This window comes from Schistocerca gregaria, chromosome 4 (genome assembly GCF_023897955.1).
Source record: "Schistocerca gregaria isolate iqSchGreg1 chromosome 4, iqSchGreg1.2, whole genome shotgun sequence".
Classification (NCBI taxonomy): Eukaryota; Metazoa; Arthropoda; class Insecta; order Orthoptera; family Acrididae; genus Schistocerca; species Schistocerca gregaria.
Genome location: NC_064923.1, coordinates 5,160,212 through 5,172,597, shown reverse-complemented (window position 1 = coordinate 5,172,597; position 12,386 = coordinate 5,160,212). Strand labels below are relative to the sequence as shown.

The following is a 12,386-nucleotide window of genomic DNA, read 5'->3' as shown; positions in this document are numbered from 1 at the left end:
ATATTTTTTTTGAGGCTAGATTAGTTCCTACTTTACTTTTAATTTTGGGTTGGGGTTATCAACCTGAGCGTTTGCAGGCTGGTGTTTATTTAATTTTTTATACTTTGGTTGCTAGATTACCTTTATTATTAGTTTTATTTAAGGTTTATGATTTTTCTAATACTTTATATTTTCCTTTATTGGTTGATTTTGGTTCTTATTATTTTATGTTTTATGTATTTATAATTTTGGCTTTTTTAGTTAAGATACCTATGTTTTTGGTTCATTTATGACTTCCTAAGGCTCATGTAGAGGCCCCTATTTCAGGTAGAATAATTCTTGCTGGTGTTTTATTAAAGTTAGGTGGTTATGGTATTTTTCGTGCTATAAAGGTTATTTCTTATTTGGGTTTAAAGTTTAATTATTTTTGATTGTCTTTAGGTTTATCTGGGGGTGTTATTGTAAGATTTATTTGTTTTCGTCAGGTTGATTTAAAGTCTTTAATTGCATATTCTTCTGTTGCTCATATAAGAATGGTTATTGGTGGATTGATGACTATGAATTGATGAGGTTGTGTAGGCTCTCTTTCTCTAATGGTTGGTCATGGTTTATGTTCTTCTGGTTTATTTTGTTTATCTAATATTATTTATGAACGTTTAGGTAGACGAAGATTATTAATTAACAAGGGTATAATTAATTTGATGCCAGGAATGGCTTTATGATGATTTCTTTTAAGATCATCAAATATGGCTGCTCCTCCTTCTTTAAATTTGGTAGGTGAAATTAGATTATTAAATAGAATTATATCTTGATCTTCTTTTAGATTCTTTGCTTTGATTTTTTTATCTTTTTTTAGAGCTGTTTATACTTTGTATATATATTCTTATTCTCAGCATGGGAATTATTATTCTGGTGTTTATACTTGTTCTCTTGGTTATTTTCGTGAATATCATCTTTTACTTTTACATTGATTGCCTTTAAATATTCTCTGTTTAAAGGGTGAATATTTCTTTGTTTAGTTTGCTTAAGTATTTTAATTAAAAATATTGTTTTGTGGAATCAATGATATGAAGTTTTTCATCTTAGGCCGTGAATTTATTTTCTATTTGTTCTTTGAGTTTTTTTTCTTTGTTTATTTCGAGAACTATAATTTTTATTTTAGGTATTTATTATTTAATAATTGATTATAGAGTTTTTGTTGAGTGAGAGCTTTTCAATTTAAATGGTTCTATAGTTGTTATAACTTTAATTTTGGATTGAATATCTCTTAATTTTATATCTTTTGTTATATATATTTCTTCTTTGGTTATTTATTATAGAGAGGATTATATATCTGGTGAAAAGAATATAAATCGTTTTATTATTATTGTTTTAATATTTATTCTTTCTATAGGTTTTTTAATTATTAGTCCTAATTTAATTAGAATTTTATTAGGTTGAGATGGTTTAGGTTTAGTTTCTTATTGTTTAGTTATTTATTATCAAACTGTAAAATCTTATAGTGCTGGTATATTAACTGCACTTTCTAATCGTATTGGTGATGTTGCTATTTTAATTTCTATTGCATGAATGTTAAATTTTGGTGGTTGAAATTATATTTATTATTATGATTTTATTTCTAATTCTTTTGAAATAAAGCTCATTACTATATTAATTGTTTTAGCAGCTATAACTAAGAGAGCTCAGATTCCTTTCTCTTCATGACTTCCTGCTGCTATAGCAGCTCCTACTCCTGTTTCTGCTTTAGTTCATTCTTCTACTCTTGTTACTGCTGGTGTTTATTTATTAATTCGTTTTAGACCAATATTGGATACTTATAATTGTGGTTGATTTTTACTTTTAATTGGTTGTATAACTATATTTATGGCTGGATTGGGCGCTAATTTTGAGTTTGATTTAAAGAAGATTATTGCTCTTTCTACTTTAAGACAACTTGGTTTAATAATAAGAATTTTGGCTATAGGTTATCCAAAGCTTGCATTTTTTCATTTATTGGCTCATGCTTTATTTAAGGCATTATTATTTATATGTGCAGGTTCAATAATTCATAATTTGAAGGATTCTCAGGATATTCGTTTTATAGGATCAATTGTTAATTTCATACCTTTAACTTCAGTTTGTTTTAATGTTTCTAGTTTATCTTTGTGTGGAATACCTTTTTTAGCGGGATTTTAATCAAAGGATTTAATTCTTGAGATGGTTTGTTTAAGATGAATTAATTGTTTAATTTTTTTTCTTTATTTTTTTTCTACTGGTTTAACTGCTTCTTATTCTTTTCGTTTGTTTTATTATTCAATATCTGGTGATAATAATTTTTATTCTAGATTTTCTTTTGATGATAAGGGTTATTATATTTCATTTGGAATAATTGGTCTATTGTTTGTTGCTGTTTTTGGTGGTAGTCTTTTATCTTGATTAATTTTTCCTATTCCTCATGTGATTGCTTTACCTTATTATTTAAAGTTTTTACTATTACAGTTGTTATTTTAGGTGCTTATTTAGGTTATCTTATTTCTAATTTTGATTTTTCTCATAATTTATTTTCTTTAAGTATACTTTCTTTTGTTAGATTTGCTGGTTCTATATGATTTATACCTTTTCTTTCAACTAAGTTTATTAGATATATTCCTTTAAAAATAGGTTATTATTCATCTAAGTCATTTGATTATGGTTGAGGTGAATTACTTGGTGGTCAAGGTTTATATAGATTATTTATTTATTTAATTGGTTATATTCAAGGTTGATATGATTCTAATTTCAAGATTTATCTTTTAACTTTTATTTTTTGAATATTTATTTTGGTAATATTGTTTTTCGTTTACTTAAATAGCTTATAATTAGAGCGTGACACTGAAGATGTTAAGGAAGTATTTTTACTTTTAAGTATTTATAAATATAGATCTATTATTTTTACAGTGAAAATGTAATGTTTTATTTAAACTATATAAATTTTAGAAATGTTAACGGAGTTTAACCGCTAATATAAAAAGTTAGCAGCTTTCATATTGGCTTTACATTTCCTTAATTGGAACTATTATAGTTCAATTATATTATTAACAGTAATACGCCTCTTTTTGGCTTCAATTAATAAGAATAAGGGTAGTACATACCAATCTTCCAGGTCGAAACTGACTGCAATATTTCGCTTCTTATTCTATTTAAGGTTGATTGATAATATCAATACTTTTTGAATGCAACCCAAATGTTATATTTAACTACAACCCTTTATTCTGCTCATTGTAATGCTCCTTGGTTTCATTCATGGTATAGTCCTCCTAATAGAACTAGAATAAAAAATATTGTTGATACTGTTCAGATTATAATGTCTGAAGTTTTAAAAATAATTACAATTGGTAGAATTAGTGCAATTTCTACATCAAAAATTAAAAAGATTACTGCGATTAGGAAGAATCGTATTGAGAATGGTATTCGTGCTGATCTTTTTGGATCAAACCCACATTCAAATGGTGATCTTTTTTCTCGATCATTAATTAATTTTTTTGATAGTGTTGTTGCCAGGATTATAACAATTATTGGAATAATAAATCTAATGAAAACTCTTGTTGATAGAATTAGAATTGTTTTTCTTGATTTATATCAAGCTTTCTGATTGGAAGTCAAATGTACTATTTATACTAGAAAAACAATTATCTACCTCATCAATAAATAGAGATATATAAGAATAATCATACTACGTCTACGAAGTGTCAGTATCATGCTGCTGCTTCAAATCCAAAGTGATGTCTTGGTGAAAATTGATTTATTGAGTGTCGAAGTAGACATGTTGATAAAAAGATTGTTCCAATAATTACGTGTAAACCATGGAATCCTGTTGCAACAAAGAATGTTGATCCATAAACTGCATCTGCAATGGTAAAAGGTGCTTCTCAATATTCATATGCTTGAAGTATTGTAAAGTATAGTCCTAATAACACTGTGAAGAATAATCCTTGTAGTGCTTGAGTATGATTAGATTCCATTAAACTATGATGTGCTCATGTTACTGTTACTCCTGATGCTAAAAGAATAGCTGTATTAAGTAATGGAATTTGTATAGGGTTAAAGGGTTGAATTCCTATTGGAGGTCATAGTATTCCTAGTTCAATTGTTGGTGCTAATCTTCTTCTAAAGAATGCTCAAAAAAAAGAAACGAAAAATAATACCTCTGATGCAATAAATAAAATTATTCCTCATCGTAATCCAATTGATACAAATCCTGTATGTAATCCTTGATATGTTCCTTCTCGTACTACATCTCGTCATCATTGAATTATAGTTAGTAGGGTAATTCCAAATCCAGTTATGAATAAGTTAATATTAAATAGGTGGAATCATTTTGCTAGTCCTGATACTAGGACTATTGCTCCAATTGCTCCTGTTAATGGTCAAGGTCTATAGTCTACTAAGTGGAATGGGTGGTTTGAGTGAGTTGTTAACATAGGTTTAATATACTTCTCTAGAATATAGAGTTCTTAGAATTGAGAAAACATAGGCTTGAATTATTGCTACTGCTGATTCTAGAATTAATAGAAGTATTTGTCCAATAATTAGTAATGAGATTAAGTTTATTGCTATAGATGGTCCTGTGTTTCCTAATAAGGTTAATAATAAGTGTCCTGCAATTATATTTGCTGCCAACCGTACTGCTAATGTACCTGGTCGAATAACATTACTAATTGTTTCAATTAGTACTATAAATGATATTAATGCAGGCGGTGTACCTTGTGGTACAAGGTGTGTAAATATATGATTAGTATGGTTAATTCATCCAAATAATATAAATCTTAGCCATATAGGTAGGGCAATTGCAAATGTTAATGCTAAATGTCTTGTTCTAGTAAAAATATAAGGGAATAATCCTATGAAATTGTTAAATAATATTATAATAAAAATTGAGATGAAAATGAATGTGGTTCCATTAAATGATTTTGGTCCAAGAAGTGTTTTAAATTCATTATGTAAGGTTAAATTTAGTTTATTTCAGATAATGTTAATTCGTGATGGTGTAAGTCAAAATAGTGATGGGATTAATAATAGTCCTAGAAATGTTCTAGTTCAATTTAATGATAAATTAAAGATGTTAGTTGATGGGTCAAATGTTGAGAATAGATTTGTTATCATTTTCAATTTAAGTTTTTTATTTCAATTGTTCCTTTTTCTGCTCTTTTAATAAGGTTAGGTTTAAATGAGAAGAAGTGTATTTGATTAAACAAGATTAATGTAGCTGAAAATATAATGAATAGTGAGAATCATATAAGAGGGGATATTTGAGGGATTTGGATATAATTTCCCCATCAGAAGTAGTCGTTAATTTACTATTATTTGGTTTAAGAGACCATTACTTACTTTCAGTCATCTGATGAATTTCAAGGTGTACTAATTTTTTTTAGTACTTTAGATTGACACTCTAATGTTATTTATTTTAACTAACTCCTTAAATTATCTTAGATAATCACTTAATAAAGAAATTTACTGAAGTTCTTTCAATTACAATTGGTATAAATCTGTGGTTTGCTCCACAGATTTCTGAGCATTGTCCAAAGAATAATCCAGGTCGATTTATTGTGAATGTTCCTTGATTTAACCGACCTGGCGTTGCATCAATTTTAACCCCTAATGCAGGAACTGCTCATGAGTGTAGAACATCTGATGCTCTTGTTAATACTCGTACTTCTGTATTTATTGGTAGGATTGTTCGGTTATCTACATCTAGTAGTCGGAATCCATCATTTTCTAGGTCTTGTTCTGGTGTTATATAAGTGTCAAATTCTACGTCTATGAAGTCTGAATATTCATATCTTCAATATCATTGTCGTCCAATGGTTTTAATTGTAATTATTGCATCTACTGAATCATCAAGTAAATATAATAGTCGTAATGATGGAAGGGCAATAAAAATTAATGTAATTGCTGGTAAAGCTGTTCAGATTGTTTCAATTAAATGTCCATGAAGTATATTACGGTTAGTATAGGCAATAAATAATATATAACTTAGGGCATAACCTACAATTACTGTAATTAATAATAATACGACCATAGTATGATCATGAAAGAATGATAATTGCTCCATTAATGGTGAAGCTCCATCTTGAAGAGATAAATTTGATCATGTTGCCATTAATAAATATTTTCTAATAAAAGTCAAACCTTTATTTGTAGAGCTTAAATCTACTGCACTAATCTGCCATATTAGAATCTAGAGATTAATGGTAATTCTGAGTAACTATGTTCTGCAGGAGGGTTATTTTGTAGTCATTCTGTTGATCTTCTTATGTTAGCTCTAAATATAATTGCTCGGTTTGTAATCATTCTTTCTCATATAATTACAATGAATATAATGATTCCTACAATAGAAATTGTAGACCCAATTCTTGATACTACGTTTCATGATGTATATGCGTCTGGGTAGTCAGAGTATCGTCGAGGTATTCCTGCTAATCCTAGGAAGTGTTGAGGAAAGAATGTTAAATTTACTCCAATGAATATAATTGTAAATTGGATTTTTAATCATGTATTATTTATAGTTAATCCTGTAAATAGTGGATATCATTGAATGACACCTCCTATAATTGCAAATACTGCTCCTATAGATAATACATAATGAAAGTGGGCTACTACATAATATGTATCAAGTAATACAATATCAAGTGATGAATTTGCTAATACTAATCCTGTTAATCCACCAATTGTAAATAGGAAAATAAATCCTAGAGCTCATAATAATGGTGGATTGAACTTGAATTTAGTTCCATATAATGTAGCTAATCATCTAAATACCTTAATTCCTGTAGGTACAGCAATAATTATTGTTGCTGATGTAAAATATGCTCGTGTGTCAACATCCATTCCTACTGTAAATATATGATGTGCTCATACAATAAATCCTATTAGTCCAATTGATAGTATAGCATAAATTATACCTAATGTTCCAAATGATTCAATTTTTCCTCTTTCTTGACATACAATATGTGAAATAATTCCGAACCCAGGTAGAATTAAAATATAAACTTCTGGGTGTCCAAAGAATCAAAATAGATGTTGATATATACTTGGGTCACCCCCTCCTGCAGGGTCAAAGAATGATGTATTTAAATTTCGATCTGTTAATAATATAGTAATAGCTCCTGCTAAAACTGGAAGTGAAAGAAGGAGAAGTAATGCTGTAATAGCTACAGATCATACAAATAAAGGTGTTTGATCTAAAGTTATACTTTCTGATCGTATATTAATTGCTGTTGTAATGAAATTCACTGCACCAAGAATAGATGATACACCTGCTAAGTGCAGTGAAAAAATAGCTAGATCTACAGATGCACCCCCGTGTGCAATAGCTCCTGCTAGAGGAGGGTAAACTGTTCATCCTGTACCAGCACCATTATCTACTATAGAAGATGTAAGAAGAAGGGTTAGTGAAGGTGGTAGTAATCAAAAACTTATATTATTTATTCGTGGAAATGCTATATCTGGTGCACCAATTATTAGTGGAACAAGTCAATTACCAAATCCACCAATTATAATAGGTATTACTATAAAGAAAATTAATACAAATGCGTGAGCTGTAATAATAACATTATAAATCTGGTCATCCCCAATTAGAGATCCGGGTTGGCCAAGTTCAGCACGAATAAGTATTCTTATTGATGTTCCTACTATTCCTGCTCATGCTCCAAATATGAAGTATAAAGTACCAATGTCCTTATGGTTTGTTGAGAATAATCATTTTTGCGGTAAGATGGCTGAATTTTAGGTGGTAGACTGTAAATCTACTTATGAGATGTTTTCTCTCTTATCATATTTAGGTCTTATATTCAATTATGATTCTAGACTGCAATTCTAGAGGTGTAAAATTTTACTAAGGCCTAAAAGATTATTCTTTTAATTATAACTTTGAAGGTTATTAGTTTGATTAACTTAAGTCCTTAGTATAATGAAATTAAGGTTGATGTTGAAATCAATCCTATTGTTGAAATTATTACTGTTATAGGAAGAATGATTCTTGATTTTTGGGACTTTATCTTTATAGATCACGAATTTTCTGTGTATGATATAATTAGAGCTGAGAATCTAATACGTATATAGTAGTAGAGTGTAATTGTAGTTAATACAACTATAATAGTTATAATAGTTGTTATATTGTTTTCTATTAATGATTGTATTACAATTCATTTTGGTAAGAATCCAAGGAATGGTGGTAGTCCACCTAAAGATAATAAAGATAAGAATATTATGAATTTAATTTCGGTTTTTATATTTCTGGCTGAATAAATTTGATTTATGAAAAATAAATTTATTTGCTTAAATAATAAAACTATAATTAATCTTAATAGTGAGTAAATAATGAAGTATAGTTCTCAGATGTTTTCTCTGACTGTTAATGATCTAATTATTCAACCTAGATGTCTGATTGATGAATATGCTAAAAGTTGTCGTAAGGATGTTTGATTTAAACCTCCTATTGCCCCAATAATAATTCTTAAGATAATAATTGTTCAAATAAAAGCTCTTAATTGAATACAATAAGATAAGACCATTATTGGGGCGATTTTTTGTCATGTTATTAATGTTAAACAATTATTTCATCTTGATGCTCCTATAACTTCTGGAAATCAGAAATGGAAAGGTGCACCTCCAATCTTTAATAATAGTCTAGATCTAATTATTATTGATGGGATAAATTCTGTTTCCATCCCATGGGATATTTTATTTGAATCAGCAAAATTGAAAATAATAATATTGTCGATGCTATTGCTTGGACAATAAAATATTTAATTGATGATTCATTTATTATTATATTTTTATTTCTTGTTAGGAGCGGAATAAATGAAAGTAAGTTGATCTCAAGTCCTATTCAAACCCCAAATCAGGAATTTGATGAAATGGACAGGATCGTTCCTATCATTAATGTTGATAGGAAGAGAAGTTTTGTAGAGTTGTTGGTCATTAAAAAGGAATGGATTGATACCTCTATAAATGGGGTATGAACCCATTAGCTTGTTTAGCTTACCTTTTTACATTAAGGTGTATGATGCACTTAGTTTTTGATACTAAAGGAGGTAGTTTAATTCTATCTTATGTAATTTTAATGAAGGTAATTTTATTTACTTTATTTACCCTATCAAGGTAACCCTTTAATCAGGCACTTCATTTATTTAATATATAAATCGAAAGTTTTTTTTGAAATTCTTTTATGTATTATTTTGTTTAATTAGGATTAATTTATCCTGCTCATTTTATTTTTTTTATATATATATATAATAAATAATTTATATTAATATATTACATTTAATTGAAATTAAAGTATTATAAGTTCATCTTACCATTATCAATTGATTATTTTAATGCAATTATTTACCTAGGATTATAGCTACTTATGTTTTTAGCTAAAATAGGTTATTATAATATAATATATATAATAATATGTAATTTAATATTTAATATTATTATAATTGGATATAATAAATAAAATTATTAATTTAAATATAAAATATTATAATTAATATAAATAATTATATTAATTATAATAATATAATTATGTTTATTATCTATAATTAGATTATTTAACTAATATATATGAAAGTTAACTTAATATAAAAAAAAGAATTCATATTAATAACATATTATATTAAATTACATAATTGTATAAAATATATTTATTATATTATTTAATCTTTCTTTATTTATTAGTGAAAAGAAAGATTAAATAAGAAAGAATATAATACATTTATTGCTATACATGTTCCATATTAATCTTTAATTATATATAATAGAGAAGTTGTTGTGGTCATACATAGGGGCGTTTCTTTTTTTTTGTTAATGTTTGTGGTTTTTTTCTTTTTTTTCTTTAAATATTTGAATCTTTAATTTTTTCCTGAATTAATAGATTTAAAATTTTCTTATTTTTTATTTTTAAAAGTTTTATTCTTGCTTGTTTATTCACTTTTTCTTTGTATTATATGTAAGTTTTGTTAGACTAAATGTTCTTTTTGCAGTAATTTGATTTAATTATCAAGTGATTTTGGATTTAGCAATTGATTTAGTATCGGCAGAATTCGTGCCAGCAGCCGCGGTTATACGATTGATACAAGTGAATATTATTGGTTAAAACAGTTGTTTATATTATTAGGGTTGAAATATAAATTTGTAAGGTGAAATGTTAAAATTTATTTGTGGCCCTTTTTATGAATCTGTGAAATTTAAATAATAAACTAGGATTAGATACCCTATTATTTTAAATGTTAATTATATTTACCAGGGTACTATTAGTTAAGGTCTTTAAACCCAAAGAATTTGGCGGTATCTCATTTCATTCAGAGGAACCTACCCCATGATTGATAATACACGATTTACTCTACTTAATTTATTTGTTTGTATATCTCCGTTATCAGTGAATCTTTTTAGAGTTATAATTCTCAAGATTTATAATTATAAAATATTTCAGGTCAAGGTGCAGCTTATAGTTAAGAGGAGGTGGGTTACAATAGATTTTTGTTTATAACGGATTTGATAGTGAAATACTGTTAATGAAGGTGGATTTGATAGTAATTTAATTTATTTAATTTAACTGATATTGGCTCTGAGATGTGTACACATCGCCCGTCGCTCTCATTATTGATTATTCTATTTTATTTTAAAGTAGCTTCAATTTAGATTAGATAAGTCGTAACATAGTAGATGTACTGGAAAGTGTATCTAGGAAGAGTTTCAAGATATAACTTATTAGTAAAGTGTTTCATTTACACTGAAAATTTTTCTGTGCAAATCAGGATATCTTGATTATTTATTTTATTATATTTTTTTTTGTTTATTTAATTATTTAATATAAATAATTTTATTGTATTTTTGTCTTAGTATATTTTATAGAATTGATTTTTTAAATTATAGTTTATTGGTAATGTAAGTGTTTTATGAAATATTATTTTAAATTTTTTTAAGTAGATTTTATTTATTGTACCTTTTGTATCAAGGTTTATCAAAATTTTAGTATTTATTTTACTTGTCTCGATTTGGGTTGATTTATAAATAATTTATAGTTAATGTATCATAATTATTATTAAATTATTTACAGGAATGAGATGTTAATCGTTTCCCAAGATATCTAGTTTCTTAAGAAAAAATTTAATTTTTTAAAGTTATTTGTTTTTATTTAATTTTTTAAGTAAAAATATTAACTTATTTATTCTTTAAGGGATAAGCTTTGAAGTTAATAACCTATAATTAATTTTATAGAAATATAATAGTAAGCTTTAAACCAGCTATCTTTAAGATTACGTTTTAGTTCATTATTTTTTATTTTGATTTTATAAATATTTTAGGTTTTTTATTAAGATTATTAATTTAATTTTAAAATTTTTGTAATAATGATAGAATTAGTATATTTATTTGTATGAAATTTTTACCTTGTGAACTTATTATAAGGAACTAGGCAAAATTGATTTCCGCCTGTTTATCAAAAACATGTCCTCTTGTTTATATTTTGAGGTCTGGCCTGCTCACTGAGCGTATTTTTAAAGAGCCGCGGTATTTTGACCGTGCAAAGGTAGCATAATCATTAGTCTCTTAATTAGTGGCTGGAATGAATGGCTTGACGAGAAATCAACTGTCTCTTAATAAATTTTTGAATTTAACTTTTGAGTCAAAAGGCTTAAATTCTTCTTTAGGACGAGAAGACCCTATAGAGGTTGACATTTTACTTTTATATAGTTTTTTGTTTGTCTTTCTATATTTAATGATGATGTTTTGTTGGGGTGACATGAAGAATAGATAAACTCTTCATTATTATATCATTTATTTATGTTTGTTATTTTGATCCATAACTTATGATCATAAGATTAAGTTACCTTAGGGATAACAGCGTAATTGTTTTTGAGAGCTCATATCGACAAAGCAGATTGCGACCTCGATGTTGGATTAAGAAAAATTTTGGGTGCAGGAGCCCAATGATTAGGTCTGTTCGACCTTTAAATTCTTACATGATCTGAGTTCAGACCGGCGTGAGCCAGGTCGGTTTCTATCCTAAGATTGTTAATCCATATTAGTACGAAAGGACCATATGGTTAAAATATTTTTTGTTATATTGATTAATATTAATTTATTTACTATTTTGACAGATTAATGTGTTGAATTTAGAATTCATTTATGTAGATTTTTTCTACAAATAGTATTGATACTTTATGATTTATTTATATTTATTTTGAATTTTCTTTTATTGGTTATTTGTGTTTTAATTAGTGTTGCCTTTTTAACTTTATTAGAGCGTAAGGTTTTAGGTTATATTCAGATTCGAAAGGGTCCAAATAAGGTAGGTTTTGTTGGAATTCCTCAGCCATTTAGAGATGCTATTAAGTTAATTTGTAAGGAGCAGCCAATTCCTATTATATCTAATTACCTACTTTATTATTTTTCCCCTG

General features: G+C 27.0%; 2 long non-coding RNA genes across 2 annotated transcripts in view; both read left to right on the top strand.

Annotated features, from left to right (window-relative positions):
• The window catches only part of LOC126267580 (uncharacterized), a 35,364-nt gene extending 23,290 nt beyond the window's left edge, over positions 1-12,074 (top strand). Inside the window, exon 2 of the long non-coding RNA XR_007549039.1 lies at positions 10,944-12,074. This is a non-coding gene — a long non-coding RNA (uncharacterized LOC126267580). The remainder of the gene's footprint in view (positions 1-10,943) is intronic.
• Positions 1-12,386, top strand: part of LOC126267583 (uncharacterized) — a 142,981-nt gene that overhangs the window by 73,566 nt on the left and 57,029 nt on the right. The window lies entirely within an intron of this gene.